Source organism: Manis pentadactyla, chromosome 3 (genome assembly GCF_030020395.1).
Source record: "Manis pentadactyla isolate mManPen7 chromosome 3, mManPen7.hap1, whole genome shotgun sequence".
In the NCBI taxonomy this organism is placed as follows: Eukaryota; Metazoa; Chordata; class Mammalia; order Pholidota; family Manidae; genus Manis; species Manis pentadactyla.
The window spans coordinates 128756599-128767311 of record NC_080021.1 but is presented as its reverse complement, the minus strand read 5'-3'; the positions used below and the strand labels follow the sequence as shown (position 1 = coordinate 128767311).

The following is a 10713-nucleotide window of genomic DNA, read 5'->3' as shown; positions in this document are numbered from 1 at the left end:
AGAGGAGCCGAAACCCCTGCTCGTTGGTATGGAGGAGGGAGAGCTGATGATGATTTGAAAGGGTTAGAAGAGGAACTAGTACCAGGAAGTGGTGAGTACAAAGGAGCCGTGGATTTGGGAGGCCAGAGGTCGGCATCAAAAGGGTCGAGGGTGCCATTGCCACAATTCTCATCCTGCTTATGGCTTTCTTGTCCTGCCAGCGTGGACTCAGCCTGAGGAAGGGGATCAGAATCTCCCCGGGAAGGGGCTCCCGACCCGGTGGTTTCCCTGTCTATTAAGTTCTTGGCAGCTGGCTTCAATAGGCCGAGGAGGGAAGCAACTCTTAAGGGCTGCTAAAGTGGGGAAGGTCCCCAGAGGGGGGATATCACCCCGATTAACTTGGGCTTTGTGTACGAGTTGCTCCACCCTGTCCCAAGTTTCCCAGTCAAACAAATTACTTGCAGGCACAAAAGTTTTGATAGCTTGGCTGTCAGAGAGCTCTAGGCCTCTACTTTGGAGGAGGACCCTAAGGGATTCAAAAGAGGGATCAGGCTTGGAAGAAGAATGTCCCATATTTTATGGGATTACACTTACCCGTAGTCCAATTAGCTCATCAGCGAAGTTCCTCGTTCCTCACACGGGGCACCAGTTGTTGCTCTTCAGCAACAAGAAGGCGGGGGGAAAAGCAGGACCAACCTGTTATCCCCGGGGCTGAGCGAGAGGGCAAGTGTCGGCGGCTTGGACACCCTCCCCTGAGATCCGGGGAAAAACAAAACCACACCAAGCCGGGAGATGTGTCAGCCTCAAGGGCGCAGCAAAACTCAGTTTTATTCCATCAGAGGCTTAGTTATATAGGGGAAGATAAGGAAGTAACAGAAACCAATGGGAATTGATTATCTCATCTGTCACTAGGGTCTTTAGGCAGGTTTCGGGTTAGGTGGGGAGGCAGAGTTAGGGCCAAGAGTGCGTGCGTGGGAAGCTAGTTAGGCCACGAACGCCGAAGTAATGAGGGAGGATGGAAACCTCCAGTCTGCGGCCGTCACAGGCCTAAGAGAGGCAAAAGGTCCCAACAAATCTTATGTAACCAATACCTGTTCTGCTGAAATCTAGTTCTTTACTAGTTTAGGAGTAATAAAACAGTGACTATAAATGACAAAAGACTTACAAATGACAATGGTTAAAGACCTGATGAGAGCTTACTAATAGGTGACATAAGAAAATTCGGATATTTCTGTAACATAAAACATTCAGTAACAAAGTTTTGCATTGTTCCCTTTGACAGTGCTTTCCAGGTAAATATATATCAGATAAATAAGCCAAATTAGCCAAATATTTTCCCCGATGAGGAGAAAAAATTCCTCCAATATGTTCCAGGGGCCCTCTGGAAAATATCAGAGTGAACTAGAGGTAAAAGCACCTTTTCGAATTTGATTTTGGAAACTTGTCAGGAGAAAGGTTCTTTGGCATTTGCTTAAATAAGATTATAGGTTGCCATGAAGAAATACTTATCCATTTAACTAGAATGACAACAAAATACTTCAAAGGCAGATACAGAAGTTTACACAGTTGTTAGCAAAGTTTAACTTTTAGTCCTCTAATATTAAGATCTCATTTTCTTAAGTACTCAGACAACTCATTGAGACTTTAAGCATGAGAAACTATCTTGAGAAAACAATTAGAAAACCTTTTGCAATCTTTCAACATTAAGAGAAGACTAAGTTTAAGAAAGCTGTCTTTTTAACTGAAAACAAAATTCTAATTTTTCTGTGTACTTAATATCAAGACTCATTTGCTTTAATTTCACACAGCATGACTATTATCAATTTTTCCACAAGCTTTCTACAACTTTCCTTTTACATTGTGTTCTCCCCCTTTAAATAAATAGCTGTACTTTAGAACAATTACCTTCTTTTACCCTCAACAACATGAATTTCCATCCTTTATATGTTTTCTTGTTAAAACACACATCTTTTTTAGCAAGTAGAGATGTTTTCTTCTTTAAGTAGCTTTAATTAGACCTTAAAACCATTAGGAACTTTAATTTTCAGTAAACACCGAGACGTGGACTTTTATAAACCATTGCACTAGCATTCTTTAGATTAACAAATTTATGAACATAGTTTATAATTCCTGGAGCCAGGTGCTTTACAGCATAATCTCAAAGCAGAAAATATGTCTACCTAGCAAAACTTTAAGGTTTTAGGCTACTACAAAGATTCTCAGGCTGCTTGTAGGTATACACACTGTAACACACTGTAATACATTAACACATTATTGTTAAGATGTTTATTTGCTACACTTAAGTTTACTTATTCCTAACTATGCTCACAAAACTTTTACCAAATAATAGACAAAGTCAAGCCTCTCTTTAAGCATTTTTTCTTGAAATATTTAACAGATAACATCAACTTCAATAACTTTAGGTAAACTTAGGCAGCTAATAACCATAAGGACATGTCCATTTCAGTTTAAATTAGCATTAATGCTTAGTATCTTTTATTAGAATTTTCTGGAAATTTTAGAATGCCCAATTTTTACAACCCCTTGTCTTTAAATCAATTTTTATTAATACCACCCGGAGGTAGAAAAATATTTTTCATTTACAGACACACAAACATACAGATTGAGACATAATGACTAGTTAGCAACTTTTCATAAAAGAATATATACACAAACTGATATAAAGATTTGAGTTACTGATATTCAATTGTGTTCTTTCTTTTTAGCTTGATTAAAGGTATCTCAGTTTTCAAGAATACACTCTAAGGGTGAGTAGTCTACATCACTGGGTTAAGGTTTAGACGGCCCCAGACTAAAAGGGCCGATGAAGGCTCTGTACTGATAGCGACCGTGTGTCTCCAGGGGGCTGGAAATGGAATGCAAGTACAATTCTACCACCAGTCATTTAAAGACAGGCTGTATTGCAGAAGATAAATGTCTTCCGTTTCAGGTAGTCTAGTTTAAAAACTTCCCAATTTTTGAAGATGATGATGAACCCAATAAGTAGAATAGATTTTCACCAAAATAATTTAGTAAACTAGTTCCATATTGTAGTTCATGGGACTTTTGATTATATTCTTTCCTTGCATTAAAATAAATTTAGCTGCATAACCTTAAAATATTGTATACTTCTCTCACGGGCCAAGCCTCTCTGATCAGAGACTTAAAACTGGTAGCCAATGTTAATTGTCTTTTAAGTGGTTAATGAGTACTCAGACACATTTTATGAGACAGAGTACAGCATTTAGTGAGAAATAAGAGCAAAGCATGGACCCCCCTACCTTGTGGTCACGGGCATCAGGTTCCAAGACACTGATGAAGTTAGAAGAGAGTTAGGGACGCCCCTGCCTCACCCAGAGGCCAGGGTGGCCTGAGGAAGCAGGCTGCAAGTCAGAGATGGAGACAGAGACACTCCCCATGGATACCCAGGCGGGCTGTGGGGGCCTGATTCCAGACACGCGGGCCTTTGAGAAGCCGCTGAAGCGCAGCCTCAGCCTAGACCCTTGCAGGTGCCCATGGCTTTCCTCAGTTCCACGAATCCAAGGAGAGGCCCCTGAAAGGGAATCCTGGCCTCCACTCAGGAGACTTTCCCAGCTCCCAGGGGAGACAGGGGATCCACTGAGGGAGACACAGGGGAGCCTATCACTCAAGACTTTTGAGATCAGCAGCTGGGCTAGTCCCATTTAAGTGGCTGATGAGCGCCTGATGCTGTGAGCCATAGACAGCTTCCTTCTATAAGGATAGTGAGAGAAAAGGCAGGCTTGGATGATGATTGATACTCACCTCTGGTTACCCTGGATGAGCCCCCAAAGATGATGCCGGGTTCTTGTTTGCGGAGGTGATAAATGAACTTAGCAAACAGTCAAGGTAGGAGAGCTAAGGGGACGCTTTTATTTAGAGATACAGTGAGAGGACAGACAGCTCCTGGCTCACCCCAGGAGGGGACAAGAGCCCTGTGCACATAATTTTGTCAAATTGTAGGGCTGTTTAACATTCCTTGAGGTAGTACTTTCTATTGGAATCCTTTGTAAATTTAAGGAGGTTACAGTAAAAGCAAACTTTTCCCTATCTGCCATGGCTAAAGGAATTGTAAAAAAACAATCTTTAAGATCAATGATAATCATGTCCCAGTCTTTTGGAATCAGCTGGAGAAGCGAGGCCTTCTTGTAAAGGACTCACAAGTTTGAGGACTGCATTAATTTGACTTAAGTCATGTAATAGTTTCCATTTTCCAGACTCTATTTTATAACAAATACAGGGGAATACCATGGGCTTGTGGAAATTCCTAATCTATCTAACTGAAGCTTGAACTAATGTGTGTAAGGCTGCCAGTTTTTCTTTACTGAGGGATCATTGATCCACCCGAACAGGTACAGGGATAATGTTCCTGTCTGTGAGTCTTTTTGAAATCTCTTAATACATTAGTCCCACCAGCTTGTCTGAGGGTTCCTTGTGGCGGCAATCAGTAACAATGTTTTTTAATATATTTATGAAGTTGTGCAAAATCTTTTTAAGAAATTTTCACTTCTGATGTTTTTAGGAGGGCACGGAGCAATTTTAAGTAATCCTCTGGATGATCTGCTTTAGTTTCATGTTGGCCCATTATAGTGTCCTTAATGTCTCAATCCTGTCCCTATGTTTGCTTTCCTGGGAGTCTTACCAGATTGATGATATTCAGAGCTTCCCCACTCTGAGTTTCAAGGGTCCCTGTTCGGAGGCCAGTCGTCAGCCCCCTCCCTGTTTCTGACCCACAGACTAGTAAGAAGACGTGATGAGATATCGAAAATCTGAAAGGGCAGCCAGAGGACTCAAGGTGTAACAGCGCAAGACTAATGCCGAAAAGGCACTCCTATTTATTGAGCAAACAAACCCAAACATCCAAAGAATTCTGAGTAGGGGATTCAACACATGATCAACACACAGTCATTATCTGACCTTGAGTCCAGCCCTAGGGCGTGATGTTCAAGGACACCAAAACCATGTGAGGGCGGTCACGAGTTGGTAGGAACTGTTTTGTCTTTACTAATTCTGTTATTGATCATGCCTCAGGAGTTGTAGAAGAATCAGGTAATATGTATTCGTATATTTGATTTCTATACTGCTTGATTTATGTATTAATCCCATTAATTCCACACTTTGACTCCACAAACAAGAACCCTGGCATCACAGGGAGGCCACTAAAAGTCCTGCTAGAAGTATCTCAGACACCCTCTGAAGCCTTGCTTATTAGCATACTGTATGTCCAAGACTGGTTTGTGAATCACATGAGTGTAGCTGCTAAAAATGTTTAAAATGAATCTAGTCACTGGGGAAGAAGACAGACAAATCCAGGTTGAGAGACAATCTGCAAAAAGTTCCACAGGACTTAGTTGAAATCATTATCAAGAAAAACAATGATATCAGTCCACACAAAGGAGACCACAATCACATCCATCGCATGATCCTGATCCTACACTAGGTTGAAGGAAAAATGCTTTGAGAGATTTGTGGAACAATTGGAGAACTTGAATACCTATAAAGGTCTTAATGAAAATGAATCATCCTTAAATGTTCAGTGTGACAAGGGCTGGTTACAAGAACGCCCTTGTTCTTAGGAGATGTGCTGAATTGTTTAAAGTGAAGAGTTCTGGGAGCTACAACTCACATTCAAATAGCTCAGAAACAGATGTGTTTATATAGAGATGAAGCAAATGTAGCAAAATGTTAACAATTCTGTAAATCTATGTGAATACGTGTGTGTTCATAGTGCAATTCTTTCAAATATAATGTAAAAGTTAAATTTTTAAAAATAACAAGTTGGAAAAATGGAATCCTGGTCATTTCATCAACTCCTAGGATGCCACATTGCTTCAGCTTCCCAGGCAGCCCCTGCTCTTTGCCAATGCGTTAAACAAGCATTTCCAGAAAGATAAATACATCATCAATTTCTTTAAATTTTCCCAACCACACTTGGCTTCAGGAGGTTAAGTCAGAAGGGCCTCCAGACATTTTTCTTCCTGAAGGAACTTTACTGCTGGAAAATATAAATTGGCATGTTAAAAGTTTCAACCTACACCAGGCCCTTGGTCTCTTTCAGTGCTGGGTCTGTGAGCTTCTACTTGAAGAGAAAGGAATTTCTCCTTGTAGAGATGAGGATATTTGTGGTATGGAGGCAGGGGGAGACCTGTAGTGCACCTTGGTGTAGTCACCCCACTGACATTGGTATGATGGCTAGAAACCCACCCTCAGGAGCCTTTTCAAATTAGTTCTATTTATTATAGAATTATCCAATTATTCAACACAGCAAAAAGTATTCAGTATCCATATGGATAAATTTGCAATATTTCGAGAATCTCTCGCCTGGCCTTAGTGCATCTCCACATCAATAGGTGTTTCCAAGGGGTGGAGAGAAGTAATCCATCTCCATATGAATAAGTGATTACAAAGGTGGGGGGAGTAAGGGTGTATCTGGGGGTGGAGAGAAGTAATCCATCTCCATATGAATAAGTGATTACAAAGGTGGGGGGAGTAAGGGTGTACCTGGACCAGCGAGGTTTGGAGGGGTCGGCTTTTACAGCTGGGTTGCAAGAGACACTGGCAAGCAGAAGTGGATGACTCCTGGTAAGCAATAAACAAGTTTCTCTCACTTTATTTCTCCCTTTAATTTCAGCTTCAAAGGTAATTTGCCCCAGGCTGGGAACTTATTTTGCCCCCAGAGTTCCGATCCAGTATACACCCTTTGCATAGGAGTAATTCTTTGTATTAGCTGAACCTTGACAGGTCACCAGTCACCTTGTAGGTAAGGATGCTCTCTCCCCAGCGACTGCCTGGGTCATTCCCCCAATCAATCCACTAGCCTCTACCCCTGGGCAGTGGGGGCAAAAGTCATTACACTGGGAGCACTCGGAGTTCTTTCATGTTTAATATGTTGGCCTGTTCTGATCGGGGCTTGTGCTGGCTCCCCTGCTCTCACTGTGGCTATAGGTATATGGCTAGATCAGGGCCCTAAGCTTCCAGTCCTGATGTCAGCCTCGCTGGGACCCTGGCTGCTCTTCTCTGCCAGAGGTGACAGGCACCTGCCTGGATGGTCAGCAGCCAGACCAGGAAGGGGAGGGGGCAGGCCAGCTCTGCCGGGAACCTCTCTAGGAATTCACCCCACCTGGGGCTGCAGGGGCTGGAATGCTGACGGTGGATTCTCCTGGCCTTTTATCCTCCTGTCACAGTCTCTCTCAGAAGCTTGCTTGGAGCAGACCCTTTGTTTCTATTCCTGTTGGAACTAGACTGGAGCCTGGTGACAAGCCTCATGGGCCATGGTACACGAGGCCATCATGGCCTGTGGATGGCTTCCCCAGGTTTGTGCCACAACTTCAATGCAGGAATCATTCTTCTAGCGAAAGTAACCCCTAAGGAAAAGCACCCAGATTTGCCCAAGATGCTCCTATAGGCTCTGGAGGAGCAACATCCAGTCCCAGTCCCAGCCCCAGCCTCCTGGCTCTTGACCCCTTCCCCTACCAACCAGTGAGCCCTCAGGGTCCACCTCCACCAGAAGGGTATGAGTCTTCTGCTTTCCTATCCTGAATGGGAGCCTCAGGCCCAGCAGCCCCCTGCTGAAGCTTCTTCCCAGTATAGGGGGAGGTGTGGGGCTGCTGCAATCCTTTCCCTTTGGGACTTTGGTGGTAGTGGGACTGGATGGGTTAAAGAGTTCCACTTTCCGCTCAGGACCTGTTTCTCAGAAGGCACTCTTCTCCACACTCATTTTTAGCTTAATAACTTGCTTCTGGAACCTTGACAAAATCACAAATTAGAGTGTCAGGACCCTCCCAGGCCTCTCCAGGGGGACTGGCACTGCCACAGTGCTGCTAAATGAAGAAGAGAGCCAGGACAACCTTTCCAGCCTGTGACTCCCCAAATACCAAGTGAACCCTGTCAAGCAGCCCCTGCATCGCCTCTGGAGGGGATGCTGTGTCTTCATCCACAAGAATATTCACACTCCAAAGAGGGGACATCACATGGTGCTAAGGAAATGTTTGCTCAGTGAATGACTCCAAGAGAGACAGTAGGAACAGAGTCCAGCCATCTGGTCAACTCTGTAACTCACGTGTTACTGTTAGATGGGTCTCCTCCAGGTCATTTTCTACAGAGCAAGCAAATAACTGCTTTTAAATGTCACCGTCTCAGAAAAGCCTCCCTTGACCACCTGCAAAGCAGAGTGCCCACTGTGTCTTTTCCTCAGACATGCATTTGTTCCTCCTGAAGCACAGCTTGAATTCTCGTCTGTATTACATATGGTATTGATTTGTTTACTTGTGTGCTGTCTGTTCCCCACCGCATTATGAAGTCCAGAGGTCAGAGACAAATGTTTTCCTTATCAATAGACCTCCTAGAGGACAGTAAAGGGTCTACAACTCTTTACTATAAATGAATGCATGACTTGTTCTGGGAATGCTGGATCATATGGATTTATTAGACCACAGTGCTTGTGAAGGGCCCCCAAATGCTAGGATATTGGGATACTTAAACTGTCTTTACATGCTCTTACAGGGTATTGTCAATGCTGCACAGACCCACATACCTATAAGGGCACTTCACCATCTTGTAAGAAACAACAGACGTTCAGTCAGGTTTGTGGGGTGACTTCCTTGAAACCATCTGGTGCTCTCTAGAGAATTTATAGTGGGAATCATGAAATCCAGGAGGCAATGTACAAGATGCTGTAATGACTTTAGGGGGCAGGATTAGAACTGGATGGCATCCACGTTGGTAATGAAGAAGTCAAACTGTCACTATTTGCAGATGACATGATATTGTACCTAAAAAACCCTAAACACTTCACTCCAAAACTACTAGAACAAATATCTGAATTTAGCAAAGTTGCAGGATACAAAATTAATACACAGAAATCTCTTGCTTTCCTATACACTAATGAAGAACTAGCAGAAAGAGAAATCAGGAAAACAATTCCATTCACAACTGCATCAAAAAGAATAAAATACCCAGGAATAAACCTAACCAAGGAAGTGAAAGACCTATATGCTGAAAACTACATAAAATTCTTAAGAGAAATTAAAGAGGACACTAATAAATGGAAATTCATCCCATGCTTTTGGCTAGGAAGAATTAATATTGTCAAAATGGCCATCCTGCCTAAAGCAATCCAAGGATTCAATGCAATGCCTATCAAAATACCAACAGCATTCTTCAACAAACTGGAACAAATAGTTCTAAAATTCATATGGAACCACAAAAGATCCTGAATAGCCAAAGCAACCCTGAGAAGGAAGAATAAAGCAGGGGGGATCTCACTTCCCAACTTCAAGCTCTACTACAAAGCCACAGTAAAGGGGCAGGACAATTTGGTACTCGCACAAGAACAGATCGACCCACAGACCAGTGGAACAGAATAAAGTCCAGATATTAACCCAAACATATATGGTCAATTAACATACGATAAAGGAGCCATGGACATACAATGGGGAAATGACAGCCTCTTCAACAACTGGTGTTGGCAAAACTGGACGGCTACATGTAAGAGAATGAAACTGGATCACTGTCTAACCCCATATACAAAAGTAAATTCAAAATGGATCAAAGACCTGAATGTAAGTCATGAGTGAAACCGTAAAACTCTTAGAAAAAAACGAGGCAAAAATCTCTTGGACATAAACATGAGCAACTTCTTTATGAACATATCTCCCCGGGCAAGGGAAACAAAAGCAAAAATGAACGAGTAGGACTATATCAAGCTGAAAAGCTTCTGTACCACAAAGGACACCATCAACAGAACAAAAAGGCATCCTACAGTATGGGAGAATATATTCATAAATGACAGATCCGATAAAGGGTTGACATCCAACATATATAAAGAGCTCATGCACCTCAACAAACAAAAAAAGTGAACAATCCAATTTAAAAAATGGGCAGAGGAGCTGAACAGACAGTTCTCCAAAGAAGAAATTCAGATGACCAACAGACACATGAAAAGATGCTCCATATCCCTAATCATCAGAGAAATGCAAATTAAAACCACAATGAGATATCACCTCACACTAGTTAGGATGGCCAACATCCAAAAGACAAACAACAACAAATGTTGGTGAGGATGTGGAGAAAGGTGAACCCTCCTAACACTACTGGTGGGAATGTAAATTGGTTCACCCATTGTGGAAAGCAGTATGGAGGTTCCTCAAAAAACTAAAAATAGAAATACGATTTGACCCAGGAATTCCACTCCTAGGAATTTACCCTAAGAATTCAGCAGCCCAGTTCGAAAAAGACATATGCACCACCCCCATGTTTATTGCAGCAGTATTTACAATAGCCAAGAAATGGAAACAACCTAAGTGTGTCCATCAGTAGATGAATGGATAAAGAAGATGTGGTACATATACAGAATGGAATATTAATTCAGCCATTAGAAGAAAAGAAATCCTACCATTTGCAGCAACATGGATGGAGCTAGAGGACATTATGCTCAGTGAAATAAGCCAAGCGGAGAAAGACAAGTATCAAATGATTTCACTCCTCTGTGGAGTATAAGAATAAAGAATAAACTGAAGGAACAAAACAGCAGCAGACTCAAAGAACCCAAGAATGGACTAACAGTTATCAAAGGAAGAGGAACTGGGGAGGATGGGTGGGAAGGAAGGGATAAGGGGAAAAAAGGGGGCATGACGATTAGCACACATGGTGTAGGGGGAGGGGGCATGGGGAGGGCAGTGCAACACAGAGAAGACAAGTAGTGATTCTATAGCATTG

The 10713-nt window shown here is 42.5% G+C and overlaps 1 long non-coding RNA gene across 1 annotated transcript; it reads right to left on the bottom strand.

Moving 5' to 3' along the window:
* Positions 1-6247: 6247 nt before the first annotated feature.
* On the bottom strand, positions 6248-8751 carry LOC118918270 (uncharacterized). The gene is made up of 3 exons (XR_008996419.1): positions 8531-8751; positions 6499-8155; positions 6248-6426 (listed from the first exon to the last, which is right to left on the bottom strand). It is a non-coding gene; the product is annotated as an uncharacterized LOC118918270 (long non-coding RNA).
* Positions 8752-10713: the final 1962 nt, after the last annotated feature.